The following is a 12,769-nucleotide window of genomic DNA, read 5'->3' as shown; positions in this document are numbered from 1 at the left end:
GCGGGGCTATGGGTTTATTGAAGAGACAGAGACTGGTCACAAAGTTTACCTTAATGCAGCCTCCATTAAGCATGGGAGGGCCCTGTTGATGGGAGACTGGGTGTCCTTCTACAAAGAGTACTGTCGCCGCGGCTACTATGCGGTGGTCGTAATCATGTACCCCGAATTATACGGAACCCCGGAAAGGGGAGGTGGACTCCTGGGTCTTGGGCCCTAAGGACACTCGGGGTCCAGGGACTGCCAGACATCTTGGGGGCTCCATGGCTGTGGGGTTCCCTTTTGCAGGCGGAGACCATCGGCCATCAGGAGACGGCCCGGAGCACCATTGATGTTCACGAACTGCTGCATGCCGTTGCGCAGCTCAAGGGACTGTTCCGTGTTCCCTCGGGTAAGAAACCTTATTCCTGATGCTGCCGGGATATGTTGGGGGTACTTTCCGCAATGGAAGGGGGCGCTCTTATGTTACAGATTATGTTTACAAATAAGGGGGGAGAGTTAGTTGATAACGCCGGTTAAATAAATATTTAAAAAGTAGAAATAAAGAAAAGTAGTTGACGGATAATGATTTAAATGCAGCCAGAGAAGTTGGAAAAGTTATTATGTAAAAATGTGTTCAAATGAAGGTCCAAAATGTGAAGAGATGGAAAATGCTTGCCATGACTAATCATAAAAAAAGAGTTACAGGATGGTATGTGGAATTGGAACAGAAAGTGATCCACAGGTCAGGTCCTAGGTGGGAAAATACCCAAAATGAAGGAGGGGGGGATGGTGACCTGGTAGGCCAGAGCCTTGGTCATTTCACCCCTGAGCTGAAAACAGTTCTGAAAGTGAGAAAAGTGGGGGAGAGCACCCGTTGAGGAGTCCGGGTGGTCCCACCCCAATGAAATGAAAATTGCCATAAGAGGCGTACGCGCCTACGAGTAGCCGTCAGCTACTCGGAGTCTAATTACTCTCGGCTCTGCCCAGCATCCCGTGCAGAGCTAGAAGGCTCCGGGCTCTGCTCAGCAACCGGCCACAGGAGCGGTAAGTGTAGCAGTGGGCAGACTTGGTCCGGGGAAATGCCGTTGCCGTGGGCCTAATGGCAGCCACAGTGGAAGAACCCAGTGGTCTTCACCAACAGGAGCAGGAGGAGGTGAAAGGTACCCGAGCCAGGGAGCAGAAGCTGTCGTGTTTTACTGTGGATGTCAAGAGGACACCCAATAAAGATGGACCTGATTGAACGTGTTTTTGCGTCTGTTGTCAGTCTGTCTCGCAGCCGAAAGGGACCACCCCCCTTGTTGGCACACGTACTACAATTGCATACCCCTATTTGCACCTTCCTCATCCACTTCATTCCTTGCCTTCCAATAAATTTGTTGTTTGCACCTCATCTTGTGTACGGTAGTCTCCCTGCACCGTGGTGGTTCCCCGGCCATCGCTTCATAGCCAGAATGGGGAGGCAGTTCCTTTATTATGAAGGCATTAGCGCTGGTGATGAGTGAGCATACTCGCCACTACTCCTTGCTCGCACTGTTTGAGATGCTCAGAGCTCGCCAAGTATTTCCAGGGTTGCTCGATGGGAGCTTGGGTTCCCGCCCTGCATGTTTGGCACTCTTTAGAGAGCCAATGAACATGCAGGGATTGTCTGCCACAGACTATATTGCTGCAGCCATGTTGGCTGTGGCATTACAGTGATTGGCTGGCTGCACAGTGTCATCAGGTCTATATCAGACCTAGCGTTGCCATGCTCGTCACAGTCTGCTCCGGAATCAATCAGTGTAGGGAGAGCTGCTGCAGAGCTATGGAGAGATTTGTTTGCTTCTTACTTAGTGTGGGTATACTACGTATAATACACATATCCAGTTCTGTCTGCTGCTGCTGCCTATTACAGATATTTCTAGATGAAGCGTTCAGTTGTCCATACCCCAGTCCTTGGAACATAAACGCAAATACGCAGCCAAGACTCCACAGGCCGCACTACTAAATTCACACATTTCACGACTGCTTGCGCTCTAAATGTTGCCTTTTAGGCTCGTGGAGATGGAAGCTTTCCGCAACCTGATGGTGGCGGCTGTCCCTCGGTACTCGGTCCCCAGGCGCCACTATTTCTCACGATGTGCCATCCCCACATTACACAAGCACATGTCCCACAACATTAGCTGTGCCCTCAACAATGCAGTTACTGGGGAAAGTGCACCTAACCACGGACACGTGGACAAATGCTTGCGGGCAGGGACAGAACATATCGCTGTTGGCATTTTGGGTTAACATAGTAGAAGCAGGGAAAAAGTCGGACCTTGGGATGGAACATGTCCTCCTGACGCCAAGGATTGCAGGCCCTACATCAATCAGGGTTGCCCCCACAGTCTACAGCTCCTGCACCTCCTCGCCCTCTTCAGCCTCCATGTCTGAAATGACCACATCCATCACAAGCTGGAAGCACTTCAGCACTGCCTCAACCAAGCGGCAACAGGCTGTGCTGAAGCCAATATGCGTGACAAACCGCACAATGCTGAAGAGTTGTGGACAGCTCTGAAAGAGCAGGCAGATCTGTGGCTGACACAGCAGAACCTACAGACAGGCATGGTCATGTGTGACAATGGCAGGAACCTGGTGACTAGAGTTGAGCGAAACGGGTCGAAAAGTTTCAAAAGTCGCCGACTTTTGGCAAAGTCGGGTTTCATGAAACGAAACCCGACCCTAGTATGAGGTCGGCCACGAGGTCGGCGACTTACGCGCCAAAGTCGCGTTTCAAAAGTTTGTTTTGCGCTCTTTTTCAGCCAATCAGGATCCACGGACACTGTGGGCAACGTGATGACATAGGCAGGGGTCACCACCATCTTTCAGAAGGGCATGCAAGTGATTGGCTTGCTTTGGTGGGCGTCACAGGGGGTATAAAAGAGCGTGCACGCCGACCGCCATCTTACTTCTGCCGATCTTAGCATAGGGAGAGGTTGCTGCTGATTCTGTAGGGAGAGCGTTAGGCAGGGAAGAAGAAAAAAAAACTGCTTCTGCTGCTAGCGATTTTGCCTGTACAACACACCAGTCACTGTGTGTGCAGTGCAAGGGGAGGCTATATTGTGGTGGATCAGCGGTGTAGGTTGTTAGGCTGCCTTCTAAGGCTTCCTGACAGCTGCATTGCTGTTTACCCACTGCTCTGCAAACTGCTTTTTTAAAAGCAATCCCAATTTTTTTTTTTGTCCTGCTGAGGTACTGAGCGTGCATTTTTTCACACCATACAGCGGTGTACGCTCCTCACACAATACCGTGTAACGGCTGTTATCACAGCCACAGTGAAGCTATCTGTGTGACACTCTGTGAGAATAAGTCGAGGACATGTTCCGTTCTTACAGACCTGCACCTTCTAGTTTTGTCTAGTTTTCAAACAGTTAAATATATTTGCTGTTTGATCACATTCAAAACTATAGAGAGACAGCGTGTGTCAGTCCGTATACTTAAAAAACACGGAGCTTGACAATTTTACGTACACCGGACAGCCGTGTACGTGCACGCTCCTCTCAGTACCGTGTAACGGCTGTTATCACGGCCACAGTGAAGCTATCTGTGTGACACTCTGTGAAAATAAGTCGAGGACATGTTCCGTTCTTACAGACCTGCACCTTCTAGTTTTGTCTAGTTTTCAAACAGTTAAATATATTTGCTGTTTGATCACATTCAAAACTATAGAGAGACAGCGTGTGTCAGTCCGTATACTTAAAAAACACGGAGCTTGACAATTTTACGTACACCGGACAGCCGTGTACGTGCACGCTCCTCTCAGTACCGTGTAACGGCTGTTATCACGGCCACAGTGAAGCTATCTGTGTGACACTCTGTGAGAATAAGTCGAGGACATGTTCCGTTCTTACAGACCTGCACCTACTAGTTTTGTCTAGCTTTCAAACAGTTAAATATATTTGCTGTTTGATCACATTCAAAACTATAGAGAGACAGCGTGTGTCAGTCCGTATACTTAAAAAACACGGAGCTTGACAATTTTACGTACACCGGACAGCCGTGTACGTGCACGCTCCTCTCAGTACCGTGTAACGGCTGTTATCACGGCCACAGTGAAGCTATCTGTGTGTCACTGTGGAAGGATAAGTGGAGGACTTGTTCCGTTCTTACAGACCTACACTCTAGGGAGATTCCTATTCTGCCCAATTCTACATACACCTTGTAGTTTGTGATACACTAGCCAATTTCTGCCTGTGACATAGCGCTCTGATATTCAGTGGGCCTCACAATCCAAAAGTGTCCAGTGTCCACTAGTGTGTGCAGAAATTCAAAATCTCTGTGATCCTGTAGTCACTTTTTTCACACCTGTGCCATCGAGCCTGTGACATAGTGCTCTGATATTCAGTGGGCCTCACACAATCCAAAAGTGTCCAGTGTCCACTAGTGTGTGCAGATTTTCAAAATCTCCCTTATCCTGTAGTCACTTTTTTCACACCTGTGCCATCGAGCCTGTGACATAGTGCTCTGATATTCAGTGGGCCTCACACAATCCAAAAGTGTCCAGTGTCCACTAGTGTGTGCAGATTTTCAAAATCTCCCTTATCCTGTAGTCACTTTTTTCACACCTGTGCCATCGAGCCTGTGACATAGTGCTCTGATATTCAGTGGGCCTCACACAATCCATAAGTGTCCAGTGTCCACAAGTGTGTGCAGAAATTCAAAATCTCCCCTGTCCTATAGACACCTTGTACCTTGTTTTACATTACTATATAGTTTGTTGGATTTTGTCTACATTTCTACAAAAAATGAGGAAGGCTGGTGGAAGAGGCCGTGGAATTGGGCGGGGGTTGGCAGCTGGTAATGATGGTGTTGGTGGTGGATCTGATGGTAGTGGCAAGAGCAAAATAGGACCGAATGCAGGAGGTGTTGATCCTGCGTCATCGTCTGGCTCCATAAGGCTTCGAAGGCTTAGTTTTCTAGTAGTTGGCAAACCGCTTTTAAAGCCAGAGCATCAGTAAAAAGTTTTGTCTTACATTGCTGACTCAGCCTCCAGCTCTATCGCCTCCTCTTCTGAAGTTGTAAAAAGTAAAAGCACTGAGTCGTCATTGGAGGCTCATGTTCATGAACCACACCTTTCCTTGTGTCCTTCACCCCAACCAAGATTGAAGGATGACGCAGGCCATACTACTGATTACTCCATGGAGCTGTTTTCACATACCATGCCTGGATTATCAAGTGAAATGGTGAATTACCCAGGCTAAGATGAATCTGACATGGAGTGCACTGATGCACAGCCGCTGATAGATGATTCTGCTGGTACATTCACTCAGAGCACTACATTGTCCTCGCAGTGTACAGAGCCAGATTCTGACCCTGATGAGACACAGGTGCCCCTTCCCGCACACTATACCACCATACACGGTGACACAGAGGAAGGTGCACATGACATTGAAGAGGAGGTGATGGATGACCCAGTTGTTGACCCAGATTGGCATCCATTGGGGGAAGAGGGTGCTGCTTCCAATAGCTCAGATGAGGAGCATCCACAGCAGACATCGACATCGCAACAGCTGTTATCTGGCAGGCCCGGAGCACTCCAAAGACAGGTTCCAAAAATCAAAAGAGTTGCTGGACAGCTTGTCCAGAGGGTCAAAAGATCACAGCGTGCTAGGCCGCAAAATGTCTGCCAAAGTAGGAAGAGTGCAGTGTGGCACTTTTTTGAACAAAATCCTCATGATCAGGCCAAGGTTATCTGTAAGAAGTGCGCAAAGACCTTTAGCCGAGGGAAAAATCTGAAAAATTTGAATACCAGTTGCATGCTTAGACATTTAACCACCATGCACTTGCAAGCGTGGACACAACACCAAACCACAAGTGCCACATGTGCAACTGATCACAAAGAAGGTAGTCAGCAACGCTACATTGTTTCCCCCACTGTAAGCCCACCGGTTAGCACAGCAGCAAATGTTGAGGTGTCATTGAAGGCCACAGCAGTCAGGGAATCCCACTGTTATATCAACGAAATACTGAATCTAGGCCATCAGAAAGAACACCAACTCCATCACCATCATCAACCCTCTCTCAGTCCGCGCTGTCCACCGCTACTTCCACCATATGCAGCTCTCAAGTCCAGCTCACCCTCCCAGACACTATGAGTAGGTCAAGAAAGTACTCAGTCTCTCATCCGCGTACACAGGGTTTGAACGCCCACATTGCCAAACTAATCTCGTTAGAGATGATGCCCTATCGGTTGGTGGAAAGCGCAGCTTTCCGCGAACTCATGGCCTATGCAGTACCACGCTATGACCTACCCAGTCGCCACTTCTTCTCTCGCAAAGCCATCCCAGCCCTCCACCATCATGTGAAAGACCGCATTGTCCATGCACTCAAGCAGTCAGTGAGTGGAAAGGTGCACCTCACAACTGATGCATGGTCCAGTCGGCATGGCCAGGGCCGTTACGTGTCCATCACTGCGCACTGGGTTAATGTGGTGGATGCAGGGTCCACAGGGGACAGCGGTGGTGGGACAGTGCTGCCTAGCCCACGGTATAGGAAACAGTTGGCTGTAGGCGTTCGACCCTCCTCCTCCTCCTCCTCCTCCTCCAGAAGCGTAAGCTCGTCCACAGAGCGCAGTCGTACGAGCACTCCATCTGCAGCTGCGACTGTTGCACACGAGGTGTCCCCCTATCGAGCAGCTAGCGGAAAGCGTCAGCAGGCTGTGTTGCAGATGATGTGTTTGGGCGACAGACACACCGCCGAGGTGCTGGCCGAGTACTTGAAGCGACAAACTGAGTCATGGCTGGGCAGTGTACATCTTGAGGCAGGCAAGGTAGTTAGTGATAACGGCCGTAATTTTGTGGCAGCCATAGCCCTTTCAAAACTCAGCCACATACCTTGCTTGGCTCACACCTTGAACCTGGTGGTGCAGTGCTTCCTCAAAAATTATCCGGAGTTAACAGCCCTGCTCCAGAAGGTGCGAAGACTGTGCGCGCACATCCGCCGGTCGCCTGTACACTCCATTCGTATGCAGAAGCTGCAGCGATTGCTCCACCTTCCCAACCACCGCCTCATTATCGACATTGCAACAAGGTGGAACTCCACCCTGCACATGGTTGAGCGGCTGTGCGAGCAGAGGCAGGCCATAATGCATTTGTGGGAGGATACAAGGCCAGGCACTTTGAGAGCAGACATGGAGTTGACAGGTGTGCAGTGGTCGAAGCTGAAAGACCTCTGTAAAGTCCTTCAGTGTTTTGAGGAATGCACACGGCTGGTAAGCGCAGACGACGCCATCCTAAGCATGAGCATCCCACTTATGTGTCTGCTCATGCAAACTTTGACGCACCTTAAGGAGCAGGCGTTTGCAGCCAATGTTGACGAGGAGGAAGAGGAGGAGGGAATCCTTGATGACATTCAGCCATTGTCTGCTCAGGGACCTCTCCTGGTCGAGGTGGAGGAAGAAGAGGAGGAGGAGGATGATGATGGGGATGATTACTTAGGGGAGGAGGATGCATCTCGTGGGGCAAGTGAAAATGTTGGCGTGGCAAGGTCTGGTACAGGGTTTGTGCGTGACTGGAGGGATGTGGATTTGCCAGAAAGTGCTCCTCCAACCAGCACTCGCAGTGCATCATTGACACCGGGAACATTGGCCCACATGTCAGATTATGCCTTGCAGATCCTAAAAAGGGACCCCCGCATTGCCAAAATGATGAACGATGACGACTACTGGTTGGCCAGCATCCTGGATCCACGCTATAAAGGCAAATTACAAAACATCATGCCACAGGAGAACCTTGACCTAATATTGGCTAATAAACAAGCAACTCTGGTAAATCGGTTGCTTGAGACATTCCCAGCACACAGCAGCGGTGATGGTTCTCACACGAGCCGTACGGGCCGGGGGCAGCTTGGCAGAGGTGTTCGTGGTGCACACAGCAGAAGTGGCGTTGGAGACAGGGGTTTCATGACAATGTTGTGGACTGATTTTTCAAGTACCGCTCACACAACTGGTAATACTGCATCGATGGAAAGTGACAGGAGACAGCAGTTGTCAACTATGGTTACAAACTACTTTTCCTCCCATATCGATGTTCTCCCAGACAGGTCATTCCCCTTTGACTATTGGGCCGCTAAACTGGACACCTGGCCTGAATTGGCACAATATGCCTTACAGGAGCTCGCTTGCCCAGCTGCAAGTATGCTATCGGAAAGAGTCTTCAGTGCAGCTGGATCAATCCTGACAGAAAAAAGGACCCGTCTGTCAACCCAAAATGTGGATGATCTAACCTTCATTAAAATGAACCATGCATGGGTTTCCAAGGATTTTGTCCCACCTTCCCCTGATGACACATAGGGTGACAGAAAAATGTCTTGCTTTGGTCCACCTATTCCTGGGACTTGACCTATTTCGCCTTTTGCATCAGCTGAATGTCCAACATCAACATATGCCACTTTCTAAAACTCCCTAACTGTGCTGCCTCCCCCCCCAATGGCCGGGGTCACCACCTAGCGCACGACACCGTGCGAGTGCCGTTGCCCTGGACAGGTGGGTAGGCCGACTCTTGGGCGCGGTTACTGGCACAGGGTCCCTCATAGTGCAATCAAGTGTCTCTGACGGTAGTGGTGCACACCCGCCGTCAGACACACCGCCGTACTATGAGGGGCCCAGTGCCAGTACCGATGCCCACGAGTGGGCCCCCCTTGCTTGGGCAGGGCCCCAGCATTTGCAATCTTTACCTCTCCCTGCTCCTCCGCTGTGTAGTCTGGGCCATCAAATCCATACTGTGCCTGACACCGTCTGAGCCTGCCTCCTGATGTATAGACATATATTTTGAATGTGTACGCTATCCATACATGTTATCCGGGGATACGGTACCCTTTCTCACCTTTGTGCAATCACGTGCAATCCATACTGGGCCTAACACCGTCTGAGCCTGCCTCCTGATGTATAGACATATATTTTGAATGTGTACGCTATCCATACATGTTATCCGGGGATACGGAACCCTTTCTCACCTTTGTGCAATCACGTGCAATCCATACTGGGCCTAACACCGTCTGAGCCTGCCTCCTGATGTATAGACATATATTTTGAATGTGTACGCTATCCATACATGTCAATCGGGGATACGGTACCCTTTCTCACCTTTGTGCAATCACGTGCAGTCCATACTGGGCCTAACACCGTCTGAGCCTGCCTCCTGATGTATAGACATATATTTTGAATGTGTACGCTATCCATACATGTTATCCGGGGATACGGTACCCTTTCTCACCTTTGTGCAATCACGTGCAATCCATACTGGGCTTAACACCGTCTGAGCCTGCCTCCTGATGTATAGACATATATTTTGAATGTGTACGCTATCCATACATGTTATCCGGGGATACGGTACCCTTTCTCACCTTTGTGCAATCACGTGCAATCCATACTGGGCGTGAGAACGGCTGGCGAGCTGTTAAGCAAGCTACAGCACCTGCGGTTTGCACATGTAAGTTTTTCATTTTTTCAGGAATGACGGTTAGGCCTAATTCCGGAACTGCGGTTGACCTGCACTTACTGGGAAATCATTGTTCGCGGGTAATAATTGTAATCAGTGATCCCCATCACTAACGTTGTTCAGCGGGTTATCTGCACCTGTAAGCGACAAACGCTGGCCTTTTCAGTGTAGCGCACATGCAGCCACGGACATGTAAGGGCATGACACACCAGTTATTGGCCAATCTCATGTGCCAGAGCCTCACGTGTCCCTCTAGTAAGCCGGACTCGGACCGCGGGGCATGACGGAGTCTCGTTCGTTAACGGAATTAAGCTTGCAATGTGTGCATCTTTTCTGTTGCTGGCATGGTTGAGGTTTCCCAGGTGGAGTCGAATTTAACTGTAGGCTCCACTCCTGGTTGTGCCCTTCTGGACATTCCTTTAAGGTTCAGCTTTGCAACCATACTGCCCACGTTAAACAAACACTTTGCCTTCATGAACGCTGTTTGGAGGGTCATGACTCGTGGGAATAACGCCGCCCAATTAGTTAACCTGCTAGAGAGATCCTTCGTTGCTCCCAAGCATGACATCACACTCCCTAGGAGGAAGGTAATGCCACTGTGGCGACCGTACTCCTGGGGGCGACACAAGTGCACTGATGCCCAGCCACTGCTCGATGAATCTGCTGGTACATTGACCCAGACCACTACATTCCCCTCGCACGCTACACGGCCTGAATCTGACCCTGATGAAACTCAGGTTACCCTTCCCATATACAGTTCCATCTTACACGGTGACAAAGAGGAAGCTGCAGATGAAAGTGCATGTTTGGCCCACCTGCCATCAGACACACCACCGTACTATCAGGGGCCCTGTGCTAGTGCCGTCGCCAACGAGTGGGCCCCCCCTGCTTGCTCAGGATCACAGCACTTGCAAGGTTGAAATGGGGTTGAAGATGGGGACGACGAGGAGTCCAGACTAGTACAGGGATTCCCTAGCAAGGAGACTTATTTCATTGTTTTCAATGTTGGGACAGCAATTTCTGGGGAGCACTATACTCTGGAGAATGATAGATGGGGCCCACCATACACTGGAACATTCCAAAGGTGGACATCAGACACTGGAGCAGCATTTACAGGGCCCATTATACACTAGAGCATTAGAAATGGGGCCCATTATGTTTGGAGCATTATTTGGGCCCATAAGACAGTGGAGCTTCATCCATGGGGACCAACATATACTGTAGCATTATGTGGAGCTCATCATATACTGTTTCAAACATTATATGGGACCAATGATTCTGTATGGAGAAATAGATGGGCCTCGTCATGAGATGTAAAAAGTGAAGTATTTTTCATTGTACTATACCGCTATTTCTCTGCCGTATCGGAGCATGATGAGTTGTGGTATGTGTTAAAGGGGCGCTCTTTCGCCCAGGGCACATGAAAACCTGGAGCCAGCCCCCCCCCCTCAACTTTAGCCAAATAACCCCCATTTTTCAGTGCGTAACTTGTATTATGAAGTTAATTAAGGTTGACAAGCTTAAGTAAGAAGAATTGATGCTTTTGGCATTCAAATGGGCACTGTAGGTGTGTTTCCTGTCCTCCTCTCACTGCCAACTTTTATTCCCCATTGACTTACATTGGGTTTCGTGTTTCGGGACGACCCAGACTTTTCCCTATAATCGGCCGATCTTGCTCGACCCGACTTTTGGAAAAGTCGGGTTTCACGAAACGAAACTCGACCCTAAAAAACCAAAAGTCGCTCAACTCTACTGGTGACGGCTCTGAGGTGAGTCGAGCTCACACGTATCATGCCTGGCCCATGTGCTTAACCTCATGGTTCAGCGGTGTAATGGTGCTGCAGTGCAGTACAGTGCAACCTCCACCAGGGGGTGCTGGTGAGTGAAAAGAGGTTGCACACACAGTGCAGCACCACAGAGCAGCAACACAGGCACCACCTGGTGGCGAAAAAGAGGTCAGACGAGCCAAGTTAGAAACCAAGAGGGAACAAAGTACCACAGGTCACAGAAATACACATAGACAAATACAAGCCAGAAGTCAGAACTAGATGGGAACAGAGATAACAGAGACGTAAAACTGGTCAGAAGACAAGCCAGGTCACATACCAAGAGGTCCAAGCACAGGGAGCAAACACTAAGGCAAGTGGGGTGGCAGGAATGGGAAGTCACGGGATCAGAGTAAACAGGCAGAAGACAACACACGGTATCAAGGGGTCAGCTGCTCTAGCCTGGGAGCATGAACTATCACTGACATTGGTCTGCAGGCCACAGCAGACTGAAATAGCCCCACAGAACCCAAAACGAGGAATAGGTTAACTCTTGCATGACCAGACCGGGGAGAGAATAACAAGAAATAAATCCTGGCCTGTATCATGTCAAGCGGTTTCGCAAAACATACCCAGAGCAAAAACCGCGCGCGAATTTTGGCTCATCTTTCATCGTTTTTAAGAAATCTCAATATGGAAGAAGCCAGGAGCCATTTGGTGAGCTGCATTTCTTGCTACATGTTCACAGACTTACCAGTGGAAAAGCCAAACTTCACATGCCACAAATGCAAGCTTGTGTCCCTGTTGGAGGAAAAGTTGCAAAATCTCGAAGAGAGGTTAGCTACGTTGAAGATCATTAAGGAAGGTGAAGAGTTCTTAGACAGAGCAGAATTATCTCTTCATGTTACAGAAAGAGAAGAAATTCGAAGTGCACTTGAAGAAACAGAGGAATGGAAACATGCGACCCAGGGAAGCAGGAGGATCGGGAGGCAGTCAGCACCCATACTTCTCAGGAACCAGTACCAGGCTCTCACGCAGGAAAACGATGAAGAAATACATCAGGGTAAGACTTTGCCCACAAACAGCAACCTTGTACGCCCTCCGAGTCCTCCTGGATAGAGAAAGAAAAATGTTGTGAAGACGAAACAAAGAATGGTAGTCATGGGGGATTCCCTGTTGAGAGGAACAGAGGCCACTATCTGCAGACTGGATATAACTTCAAGAGAAATGTGCTGTCTTCCAGGTGAAAAATTAAAGATGTGTCTGACAGGATATCAGGACTCTTCAGACCTACAGATGACTACCCATCTACATGTGGGGACAAATGACACCACAAGAAACGACCTGGAAACCATCTGCAGAGACTTTGAAATCTTAGGCAAGAAAGTGAAAGAACTGGGAGCGCAGGTGGTCTTCTCTTCCATCCTCCCAGTGGATGGCCATGGAACAAGGAGGTGGAATAAGATTCTGTAGGTGAACAACTGGCTACGTCGATGGTGCAGTCAGCAACGAAGACTGGAAAACATGTATTTGGAAGTCACCTTGCTACACTTGTAAGGAGAGCTTTAA

This window comes from Dendrobates tinctorius, unplaced genomic scaffold (assembly GCF_039654945.1).
Source record: "Dendrobates tinctorius isolate UK_male_01 unplaced genomic scaffold, ASM3965494v1 ptg000028l, whole genome shotgun sequence".
NCBI classification, from domain to species: Eukaryota; Metazoa; Chordata; class Amphibia; order Anura; family Dendrobatidae; genus Dendrobates; species Dendrobates tinctorius.
This window is presented reverse-complemented; position numbering follows the sequence as displayed.